A 12521-nucleotide genomic window follows, 5' to 3' on the forward strand; every position below is an offset into this window, starting at 1 on the left:
ATTATTATTAAGTTGTTACGGCGTTCGAATTCTCAATATAAGAATTTCTTATATTCCTGCAACTTTGTATCGAAATACAAATACAAGTTTTTACGTAAGGATTCGCTTAAGATAATTGGTAATTGTGAATTCTTCGAGGTCGTTGAAATTATTTACCCGCGATAAAGAAGGGACGGTAGTAGAACGCGACAGAAAAATCCACGCGAATGCGAAAATTGAATAACTATCGATAATCGAGGTCCCCCTTTGGCCATTCTCACGCGTGGAGGAAACAGTTGCTCGTTCGCGCCCAAGGTAAGATGCTGGACACGCATAACAGCTCGTAGTTACCGGTGCACGGGCGTAGGTTGACGGGTAAACCGATAATCAGCGCATCCAGGGAACGACCGGTGCACCTATTAAGACTCAATAACGACACTTAATGGCTCAGGTGTCGGGAGTCCCTCCACGTGGACGGCGATGGCGTGAACGGCAGTGTGGGAAGCGAATTCAGGATAAGAGTAAGTGAGTTTCGTTGCATGACTGGCGTGACTAAGCTTCGCCTTTCAGTCGGCTGGCATCCGCGCAACGGAGGTCCTATCATCGAGAAAACGGAAATCCGTGCGTGTGTGGCCCGCGTCCTCCCGGAATTTCACGGTTAATCCAAGTTTCGAAATCACGATCACCGATGTCTCTTCGCCGTTGCCTCCTACTCGGTGGATCGTTGTTTCAACTTCGATTGTTTGGTTTTCTTGGTAAAGTAAATAATTTTCGAACTCTAGGTAAAAATAATTTTCCAAGTGGATAATTTTGTAAATACTCCTTTTTTTTTTTTTCGAACGAAAGTTCGTTTCTTGCTATTTCCTTCTCGCACGTCGTATTTTATCCATTTTTCTACGTTCAACGAACAAGATCGTACACGATTATTTCTAAACTTGTTGTTATTGATATTCACGTACCTATTCCACGAATTCCCAGTTTCGGGAAACGAAGAGATCCAACACGCCCCTCGTGACGTTTACATACGATCCTATGCTAACCTCGCACCACCATATTCTTTATCCCGTTATTACTCCAACGATCCTCTCCCCCTCAACTTCCTCCAAGAACTTGAAGCGATTAACGCTCGTGGCGAGGCGAGGAGGACTATCACAGCTTATCACGAAGCGTATTATCGTGATCGCGATCTCTCCTTAAATCCGCTCGCGGCCAAGACGTGTCCGCTTTCCCGCGCGTCCAATCTTCTCGACGCCTGTTCCTTCTCCTCCCGGAGAGGCTGGAAAACCTCGCCTTTTCAACCGGGATAGTAATTAGATATTCGTGTCGCTCCTTTGTGAAATCCGCTCTCCTTTGTAATTACCTTCGCTGCTGGTGAGGGGGCTGTTGAGGGGGTGGGAGGTGGCGCACGAAAACCGCAACAATTGGCGACGCGGTAATTAGAGGACTCGAAAGGAATCTGGCGGTGAATGGGTAACTGTACACGCTCGATTCTGCGGTATTGTCGGATACGATGTGAATATTGAAGTTTGGAACGTAACGCGAGAAGAGTAAGAGATTCGTGAAATCCTCTTTCCCGAGGACCGAACGAAATTGTCGAGTTTTTTAAAAGAAGCAAAAAGATAAAAGATATCGAGAGAGAGAGAGAGACGAGGAGATTGTGAAAACCTTTGTAAGAAAGGAAAGAAAAGATCGTTTCTGTTCGTTGACCAAATATTATCCATCTCTCCAACCAACCGGAAGTAATCAACGCGAGTCGAACGATCAACTCGATTTTTCCTTCCGAGGAGAATCGTGACGTTTCTTGGAAATGTTCGAACACGTTATATTCATAGCGTGAAAAGGAGAAAGGATGATAGTACAAGTGCGATGCAACGATCGTCGAAGATAAAGTTCAGAGCTGTGGTCTGTCGCGTACTATTCTACTCGATCGTCCCTCTACCGCTTCGAACGGAAGTAATCAACGACGGCGGGATCGCTCAACGGGGATTTTTCTTCGCGCCTGTTACGACCGTGCCATCAACAATTCACGCGTTCAGCTAGAATAGCCGGGCCAAAAGTTCCTAGTCACCCATCTATAAGCCCGGGATGCGGATAGCCGGAGCTTTATTCCGAGAATTCATGCGTTTCCTGCGTGTTTCGAGCCGCCGGCGAATGATCGAGAAAATGATCGTCGACAATCGAGCCAAGGCTCTCACGAGTTCGAGTTACGAGAGAGAGAGAGAGAGAGAGAGAGAGAAAAGTGAAATCTAGATAGCTACTGTAAACGAAGTTAGAAGAGGAGATTTTGTAAAATGTTTTATCGTGCTCGTTCGAAACTGTTTAATTTTACAGATTATTATAAAAGGAATAGACTTTTGAAGAAAAAAATAATGGATCTCGTTTCACATCTATTGAACGAACCAATCAAAATTCGTAATATGAATATTTTCGTGTAATGAAAACCACCATGGTATTTCACCACTATTTCATACCTTCCATTTCGCTCATTCAAGGAGGCTAGGAGGCCGACCTCGTAGTGAAAACTCGCCCTGTTTCCCAATCTACCCCCCCGCGAGGTAATCACAATTTCGCGAAAAATCACCGCGCTTCTAACCGAGATATTCTCGACCGCGGTAAGGCGTTAAAAATAACTTAATTAATGGCCGATAGAGACCTATGGGATAATTGGACGAGGGCAGTGGCGGCATCAACGCCAAGCGGAGAAACTATGATTAACTCGGCATCCAATTAGCTCGTATTAGGAGCAAACCTCGACGATCGGCGTCTCTCTGTGACCGTGCGCACTGTCCATTTTGCTTCCTTCTTTTTTCCTCCCTTCCCTCCTCCTCTCTTTTTTTTTCTTTCTTTCTTCGGTCAAACCGGTATGTACACACCGCGCCACAAACGTACGCGGCGTCTCGTCGTTAGATCGGAATTATCGGCGGATTGTTCGCGGTCCACGAATATCCCGATAATAGGCAGCCGGCCCATTACGTATGTATGACGTGATATTGGCTCGATTTCTTGCATTCGGAAAGGACGGTGTAGGCTGCCTCATTACCGTGCCACCGCGTTCGATACGCGGCCCGAGTTCTTGCCCGCTTTCCATCCACGGTTTTTTCGGCGACGATTTGTCTCCTATCCGCTTTCGAGACCCGCCTCGACACTTTGTTCGCTCCGCGGACAGCTCGTACGGGGGAATGTGTACAGGTATGTCGATTACGATGATGATCAGGGAGGAAGAAAAGTTAAAATATTTCAAGGATGGATATATTTATTATATATATATATATCAGGAAAAATATCCTCTAATTATCGGGTTTAATTAATATGTTCTTTGTTTATCTCTTCGAGCAATTATCTTTGGAATATAAGAACCGCGCGAGACGATCGATTTTAAAGGTGTATAACAATTCAACGGATAATAAAACTTTCTGTTCTTGTGAACGAATAAAGAAGGAACCCTAGTCGTTGGGATCCTATCCGTTCCTCCCGCGTTCGAGTAATACGCAGCCGCTTACGGATTCCGCGTAATTGTGCGATAAATTGTTGCTTAATTGAGCGGCGAGCGTCCCTGATTTACATCGGGCTTTCACCTCTTTCATAAATCGGACCGAAGTTGCTGCGAAGTTGGAACGCGATCGGTGATGTTCTCGCTTCCCTTTCGTGTTCCGGAAGTTGTAGCGCGACGATTCCTTCTGCCTTTTGTATTGTTGTTTAATCACGTTGTTTCCGTGAAACCGGTATCGTCTACGAATCTCGTGAGAATCTTGGCGGTAAGATCGATAAAAATTTGTTCTCCTTGCGAATTCGAGGAAATTTTGATTAATTTTTTGGGGAATAAAAGACAAAGGGAGAGAGAAAGAGAGGTAGATTTAATCGAATTTCCTCTCCTCCCTCAAACCGAGATCCAGAATTTAAAAATAAAACTCAAAGCCAAAATTTGACTCGAGGTTCAACCCCGACTTAAATCGAATCTAAGCCTAATCAAGATCCATCTTGACTTGCCATCGAATCATCCGTATTATCCCTAAATTAATTTTCTCAAAACCCCCCTCGCTAATCTTTTCAATTAAGTTTCCTGCTTCTCCTCCCCGCTTGCACAACTTCCAATTACCATTCGACAACAAAGGGATGGTCGTTGGAAAATTACCAATCCACCGACGCGATAATTCCCGGCCGATCGTGCAACCAAAATAATCCATCCACGATCCACGAGGCCTCTCTCGAGTGGGCCGCTGACCACGCCGTTAACTCTCCCCCTCCCTCTCGTCATCATTATTTCCATCGTGGCAAAAATAGACGAGTTTCCAATCGAGCGGCGGAGTTACTTCGTCATCGGCTTCTTCTTCTTCTTCTTCTTCTTCTTCAGCCGTGGCAGACGTCGCTCTCTTGCGACAAGCGGTTCACGATCGCTTCGTCGCCAATCTCCCTCTCCGCTATAAAACAATGCACACGGCGAATCTCCTTGAGATCGACAATAAGTAATAACCGTGATCGGGATAAAGCCCCGGTGAGCAACATTCTTAAAGGGGTCAGCCCGTGTATCGTGGAAAGTCCGGTTTGCTCTTAGTCGATCGGTCATTTTTCATAATCCTAACTTTCATTGTCAGAGGAGGAGGAGGAGGAGGAGGCATTCATCGTGTGTAATTTGTACGATAAAAACGAAATATTTCAGAAATTGTAGCTCTTCTATCGCTACTATTCGGTTCATTTTGGTTTTCGCGATGATAATTTATTTCGGATGGTTTTAAAAAATTTTGGAAATAAGGGATATAATAGGATAAATTGGTATAACTGCGCATAATAAGCAAAGCATTAAGATTCGTTTACGAAAGGAATTTCACGTAAAATCGAATATATATATATATATATATATATATAAGAAAATCTCCCGATTCCCCATAGGCGACGTTCTTTCCATTCGCGAAACGTTGCCGTGACTGGCATTTAAGAGGCATTTAATAATTGTCATTTACCCGCGTCGCATTTTCAACGCGATAGGCCGTGTAATTTTCCCGTGTACACCGAGCGCTTCGAACTCCAATCACGAACTCTGTTCACGTTCGTTCCCGATGTGTCGTCCCGATGTTCCATTATTATCTCCTTTCCCCAACCAACCGCAAGCAATCAAATAACACGACTCCTTCGTCTCTCTCGCCCCTCTTTCCAACCTCTTCTTCATCCTTTCCAACCTGCACAAACGTATATACAGGAAAAAGAAAAAGAGAAAGATTGGAGAACGAAATAAAGGGGAGGAAAAATTGATCCAAACTCGTTGTTTCGAAAAAGTGAAAGAAATCGTCGCTATTCTCTCCAATAATCATCCATCCGAGTGTTAAAAAAAATCGATCGATTCTCTCTTCGCCGAATCATTCCCGATGGCGCCGAGGATTCGTGAATGAAACGTTGCCAGCTCCACTTCGCGTACCGGCGCGAAGAATCGACTGGCCCCGTGCATCGACCTGTCATAAACGGGACGTACGAAAAATCTCGTGTCCCGCGTCCACGGTATTTGATTACACAGTGACGAGGCACCGGGCTGAATGAGGGACAACCGGCCCGAGCGATAATACGGCAGTTAGTATGCGGCAGGTACTGTTACTTAATGTTAATGCCTGTGTGGACCCCATTGATACTCGTGCACGAGGGAACGGAACGAAGAAGAACAGATTCCACGCGGCCACGAAACGGAGGAGCCGCCCCCTCTCCGCCACGGCCGGCGAGCACACCGGCGGTGGTGGTGGTGGTGCACGAAGAAGCTGACTCTGGAATGCTACGAGTCCCGATCCGGTGTACAGTCCGGGCCTGTTCCAACCTGTCCGCCGTGTACCACCGCGGAGCCGAGGGGGGCAAGAAGGAGGAGGTGGATCGTGGTGGAACGATCCTCGAGGGAGGGGGAAGAAATCGCTTTATCGCGCCACCACTCGCTCTCTTTAATCTCCTCTTCCACGTTTTTGGGAAAACGTTGCGATATTTCGATACTCGATCGGTTTCCGAACAGGCGAGTTTTCTTCTTCCGTGAAAATGTTATATTTCTATCATGAACCTTCTTCCACTATAGATAATTCAAGCGTATTTCCAAACAACGTACCAGTTGCTCGGATCGCTTCCTCTAAATTTATCCGCCAATTTCCAAGCCTTCGCTTCGATTTCGTTTCTCATGCTCGAGCATCAGGCGTTGCTTTTCAATTGAACCAACTTTTGTCGATTTTACCTGCTACATCGATCGTTTCTGCTACTTTTAACAACACGTGTTCATCGATCGGACACCGAGGAAGCGCGCGAGGATCCACGAGCAGGCCGATGATCTCCTAGGAAAGATTATTCCTGTTTCGCGTCACGTAGATCCGTTTAATCCGGCCAGATATATAAATCAGGTTGATTTCTTGAAACGGGGGAACAACACCGGTGCCTTCCCTCCCCTCTCAACATCTTCGAATTAACCTTGCACACCGTGACATCATCTTGTATATTTCTTTCTCCGGCTTTTTAATGGCGTCGAATAATTCACTCGGAAAGGGCGACGAGTGAAAAGAACAACGAGAACGAGAGCCGTGGAGGGGGGCGGGAGGAGGATGAAAAAGGAAAGAGAGGAGAGGGTAAAAAAGACGAGGCAAAGGAGGAGAGAGAGAGAGAGAGATGAAGACGGAATTGGAAAGACGGAAACGCAAACGGAGGGGAAGGAGAGAAAGGAGGGAGGGGATGGGTTTGGTCATACTTGGCCGGAAGAAATTTTTATGGGGGGCCCATCTACGAGCTGCGAGCACTCGGCGGGAACGCGTGGAATTTTTAGATCCATTCCGGCTCACTCGTAAAACCGCACACCGTAATTAAAAGCCACGGTGATCGCGCGGGATCTTCGCGTTTAGTGTCGCGGACATTTTCATTATTGCCATTTACTCGTCGGCCAGATAGATACACAACGAAGCGAAGCGATGCAGGGAGGAGGAGGAGGAGGAGGAGGAGGAGGAGGAGGAGGAGGAGACTTGCGAGTTGTAATAAACGAGCTCGCCGAGCATGAAACCGATACTTATTGAATGTGTAACTATAAACGTGTGCCGTCACCAATCGTCTTAATTAATAATCGATAAAAACCGATTTCGTATCGTATCGTTTCATTTTTCCCTTTTTCGCAAGATTAAAAATTGTTGCGCGACCCGAGACGAGGAGAAAGATGGGGAAGGGAGAGAAGAAAAACCGCGAGATCCGAAAACTTTTCCCTTTTGCCCCGTGTCAATCTGCTCGAGCAGGGAGGAGAAGAGGGTGGGTGGGCGCCGGATACACGATAACGAAGAGGGTTTTGCCGTGGTCGGGGAGGGAGAAGAAAAAGTAGAAAGGCCGGGGAGGACGGAAAGGGGAGTAGAAGGGAAGGGGGAAAAAAAGTGGAGGGAACGAGGAGGAGGGAGCGGTGAAAGATATCGACGAAGAAAGACACGGATCGGAGGCGAAAAGACAGAAAAAGGATGGCGGGCGAACGAGGCGGGCAGCTGGGAACCAGGGAAAAAGCCAAGTGGAAGAAGGACGGGCTGCCGAAGATTCTCGAAGGATGGAACTATGGAAGCAAAAACAGAAACCAGTCTCACTGGCTCAAGGCTGCCTACCCAGGGGAGAGTACCCGGCCCCAAAGCGGAGGCAACAGCTCGAGCCTCGGCTACCTGGTCTGTCCGTGAGTACCTGTCTGCCTTTACCTCCGATACCTCCTTCGTCTCCTTCTCCTTCCTTACTCGCCCCCTCTTTCTCATTTTCCTCCTCCTCCTCCTCCACCACCTTCCGATTCCTTCTCTTCTCTTTCTCCACACGAGTCAGCTCTCGTCCAAGGGGGTCCCTTCACCGTTGGCTACCACCTTTATCCTTGGCACACCGATACGCAGAGTCGTTTCACGCAAATTCACGGCGGGAACGCCTTCGTTGACCGCGTACACCCGAACTCGTTCCTCCGTTAAAACCGTGACGCATCGTTGGGAGGACCGGTTGAAGCCGGCCATCGAGCGGATATCGTCCTCTTTGATCCTTTCGACGACTCGGCGAAAGGAAAGACCCTTTCGGCCTTTTGCCTGCGACTCCTCCATTCTTTTCGCGTAATTGTACGCGCTCCCGCCCCGATAACGCGCCTCCCTCCCTCGCTTACACGTCACCATCTCTGATTTCTCGCGGCCACGGCGTGTCCTTCACCCGTCTTATTCCTTTCCTCGCCGCGCCACGACGACAACGACCACGACGACCACGACGAGGGAACTAATTAAGAGAGAAGCGATAAATCGAAGGGAAGGGCGAAGGAGGAAGGACGAAAGGTTGGAAAGGTTGAAAAACAGGGTTTAGGATCGTGGATGGATAGTGGATCTCGATGAACGAGAGGTGCCAAGTATCGGCTCGATGAATCGATTTTACGCGTACGACCGCGACATCCCGTGCTAATGGCACATCCCGTGGATCGGCTATGACACGAGCAATGATAAGTCCTGCCGCACCGTCGCGAATCGGGATAATTCGAAATTGATGATCCGCGTCGCGGGAATCGGCGCTTCGTTGGCCGAACGATTGATCGCCGATGAAGACAGACGATCGATTCGGGGAATGGGAAAAATTTATTTTATCCATCGTATCTCGATGCGCAACTTTTTCATACGAGCAACTCGAATTCAACTCGTCGAAGAGCCAAACAATTCCTACTCGATTACTGAAATAATACTTTCACTCCGCCACGATTATCTCATCCAACGTCTCCGCTGCATTTTTCACGTAATGCACTTTCTGAGAAAATTCTCAGAACATTCTCGTCCAAGTCTCGACCAAAATCTCTCGTGACCATGCCGTATATATATATATATATATATATTCCCACGACCGGTATCGATCGATCGAAAGATTCACTTGGAGAAATAAAGAGATATTTAACGCTTCGTTGGAGAAGTTTAAAATCGGTGTGGTCGTTGCTCGGAAAAATAAGGAGAAGGCGGCGGCGGCCTCCTCGTTGCCTCGTAAGTCGGGCAAAAATTCGCCCCGGCATCCTTACGAAACCGACGCGAGTTCGTAACACACAGAAAATTCCCGTTTCTTCCACTGGCAACCAACGGCGAAGAATGCGAACTCGTTATTTCAGCGATCAGACCGCGTCGCGAAACTCGCCCGCATTCCATCGTGCGCCCATCGTCGTCCGCTTCTCCTCTCTGTTCTAGAAACTAATCAATCCACCCCTATCTCACTCCATCGAGAATAACGAATAATTCAATCCAAACATTTCTCCACGAGAAATCGTTTCAAACAACTTCCTCTTCTCTGATATGATATTTATTTCCCTTTCCATCGAGAAAATAAACATTTTAAAAATCCATTCTTCCCCCAAAAAACACATCGGCCCACGTAAACCTCGTCCCTCGCATTTTCCTCTTTATTCGGTCGCGCATATTCTCACGGAGCGGCCAATCTCCCTGCCGCCCCACCCGCCTCCACGGTGTCCATCGACGACAACGTCCCACTTAGAAGCCCCCGGCTATAACAAACTACCTCCTCGGAAACGTATATCGGTGGCACACACGGGGAAACCCAGCCGAGCGGGCAAACCAGTCGCGCTGTAATCGCGGAATAATTGAATCCGCGCTCCGGCTACCGATCTCCTCTCTTACTCCACCTCTGTCTCTCCACCTGTTCCACGTCGTTTCTCTCTCTCTCTCTCTCTCCTCCCCTCTACGTGGAAACAGATGAAAGGGAGGAGGAGGGAAAGAGACGGTTTATTTATAACAGCCTCCAGCTACCGGCATAAATGTGGCTGAATGAGGACTGGATTCATAAAGGACAGGCCTTTCCTAGCAGCCCTCCTCTTCTTGTTGTTGTCGCTCTTCTTGCTGTTAGTTGTTGTTGTTGTTGTTGTTGTTGTTGCGTTGGTGCAACCGACGACCCCGTTTACAACGGTTGCTGCCTGCTCGGGCCCCGGGGCACGCTACCTCGCTTACTCGAACGATCCCCTTTTTGCGCTTCCCACCTCTCTCTTTCTCTCTCTCTCTCTCTCTATCTCGCTGCTTTCACCTATTCGCCATCCTCCTTCACTTACGCCCGCAACACCTCCGAACGCCGCCAAAGGAATCGATGCACGCGTATCCTCGACCAAGCCCGGAACTACGCAGGTGTTTTTGGACGTTGATTCGATCTTTTCTTTAATCTTATTGAAACTTAGAGAGAAATTGATCTTCGATTCTTTTGAAAACTGTTTTTTGCTCAAGAGGAAGGTGAAGAGAGTATTGATCTCTTTTTTAATTTTTCTTAATGCGGGAAGGATTGTATATCGCGTTGAAAGAAATTTGCAATTCGAGAGAATTTGTAATTCTGTCGATTGACGGTTTTGCTGTTTGTTCTTTTAATAACGCAACGTTGTAGGGTATTATAATATTGCGGCATCTTCGATTCTTGGAAAACTTTTTTTTGGTGAAGAGGAAGGTGGAGAGAGTATTGATCTCTTTTTTAATTTTTCTTAATGCGGGAAGGATTGTATATCGCGTTGAAAGAAATTTGCAATTCGAGAGAATTTGTAATTCTGTCGATGTTGATTGATGGTTTTTTAATAATGCAATGTTGGTGAGCATTGTAATATTCGAAAGAATAATAAACGTGAGGAAACAGGGGTATATTACAAAACCCAGTTATCCGCGCGGAGAGCTTTAAGCGTTGCGACACGCTCGTTGATTTCGTCCTGATTTCTTCAGAATATTTATGAGAGTACGCGTACGACGGTGTTTCGTGATGCTTGCTGCAAGCGTGCCTGTTCGAGTGGATCACTGAGGAGAAAGAGATAGAGACTTCTCCGAGGAGAAGTATATAATTAAAACATTACCAAAAAATCTTGATCAATAATAAGATAATAAACCTGAAATTGAAATAAATCACCGGACAACGATGACAAAATAATAATAAACGGCACGTCTAAAACGGCGTCGAAGAAAACTATTATTGCTCGAAGTTAATTGATACTAAAAACCAAACGCCGCTATCAGAAAAACATAAAACGTAAAGAGAAGAGAGAGAGAGAAGAAAAGAGAGAAAGGAAACACGCGCGCACAAATCAAAGCACAATCTTCATAAAAGCGTGGTCTCGCCTCTCGAGGAGGCGGCCCACCCTCGCCACCGAGCCGTAAGATGAAAAGCAACGCGCGTCGCGAAGGCGTTCGGATACGGTGGCTACTCAATTTTATTGCCAATAACAATGGCGCATTGAAAGCTCGAGGAACGCTAATGCATCATTCTGATTGCGGGCCGCAATAAAGGAGGAGGGAACGAGGAGGCTCCTTTCGTCGGAAGAGAGACGGCGCGGTCTACGTCGCGTGTAGGCAACAACGCTTTTGCCCCGATTTAATGCACCTGAGAAAGAGGTTTGAGAGACGCGTAAAGAGGAGCAGTATCCTTGAGCGCGGAAGGCTATTCCCCGTCCTTGGATGTTGTTCGCGGTATAGACGAGACGCGTGGAAACGATTCCACGATTATTATTTTACACAACCGTTGTGCAACGAAGCGGAATTTCGTTAAAGAAATAAATACGATTCAACGTTTATCCGCGGTGTATTTGTACGCGTTTGTTGGATACACGGAAGTTGAAGATCGTTGGTATCGTTAGCGCGAATAAAATTAAAAGAAAGAAAAAAAAAAGGGAAGAAATATCGGATAGAGCTACCGATTACCGGTAAAGCTATTTGCTTGTTCGCTCATCCAGAAAGGATCGATGAATCGTGTAGCAATGGAAAGTGGCGAGAAAGAATCTCGAGGCGGGTGTTTGAATCATCGAACAATGCGGACGTGTCGTCGATTTCCGCCGCCTGTGTAAAGTACCATCCGATTATCGAGTATCCTTGGGGGAAAAGTTCTTGGAAAAAATCAGAATCCCGAAGCACGCGGACGCGCGTAAAGTACTTGGCTCGCGTTAAGTATTCGAGGAATTTAATTAATATTGCAATAGAATATTTCTTATATCGTCTAGGAAAAATCATCCAAATAGAATCTGAAGAATTTTTTCAGGTTAGAGAATAAAACCGCCTCACAGAATCTTCGAATTCGCTTCGATCCCTTCTTCTCCAACGAATTCAAGCGTTATCGAACGAATTCGAAATTGCCTTACGAACCGTGTTCACAGGCCACGTATCAACCTTTTCCAACCGCGTGCATCCGCGAATCCCATAATACGGATCCCACGAGCGCAACTGTACCTGTACAATTACCCTTCCCCTCCGGATAAACCAGAAATTAGAATGAGCCCTTCCCAGCCACCAGGATCCAACACTCGTCGGCGCGATCGATTAAGATCAACGGTACTCCAACGGCGCGCGAAATAATCCTCGGCCAGCCGATTTTTCCCGGCTCATTAAGCCGGACGTCCACGGCCCGTGCAAGCAACCGTCGGATCGTTGCCTCCCTGTAATTACGCGTAAATAATAACGTATCCCATTATCGGTTCATAAATTGGTAAGCTGCGGAGCGTGTCGAGCTCCTTCTTCGCGAAATTTTTTTTAGGAAATTTTTACCTCTTCTGCATTCCATCCATGATATATCACGATACGTTCGTATTTCCACGCGAAAAT

The 12521-nt window shown here is 46.9% G+C and overlaps 1 protein-coding gene across 4 annotated transcripts in view; it reads left to right on the forward strand.

Moving 5' to 3' along the window:
- Ser (protein serrate) overlaps positions 1-12521 on the forward strand; it is a 102351-nt gene that overhangs the window by 25887 nt on the left and 63943 nt on the right. The window contains exon 1 of one of the 4 annotated variants that reach the window (XM_086904808.1): positions 7380-7627. The exons of the other annotated variants lie outside the window; for them this stretch is intronic. The gene's annotated coding sequence lies outside the window, so the exon portion shown is untranslated. Of the gene's footprint in view, positions 1-7379; positions 7628-12521 lie in introns of those variants that run through there. 4 annotated transcript variants of the gene reach the window in all.

The sequence above is a fragment of the Apis florea genome, unplaced genomic scaffold (assembly GCF_048593485.1).
Source record: "Apis florea isolate Af1SG1 unplaced genomic scaffold, ASM4859348v1 contig_2350_pilon, whole genome shotgun sequence".
NCBI classification, from domain to species: domain Eukaryota; kingdom Metazoa; phylum Arthropoda; class Insecta; order Hymenoptera; family Apidae; genus Apis; species Apis florea.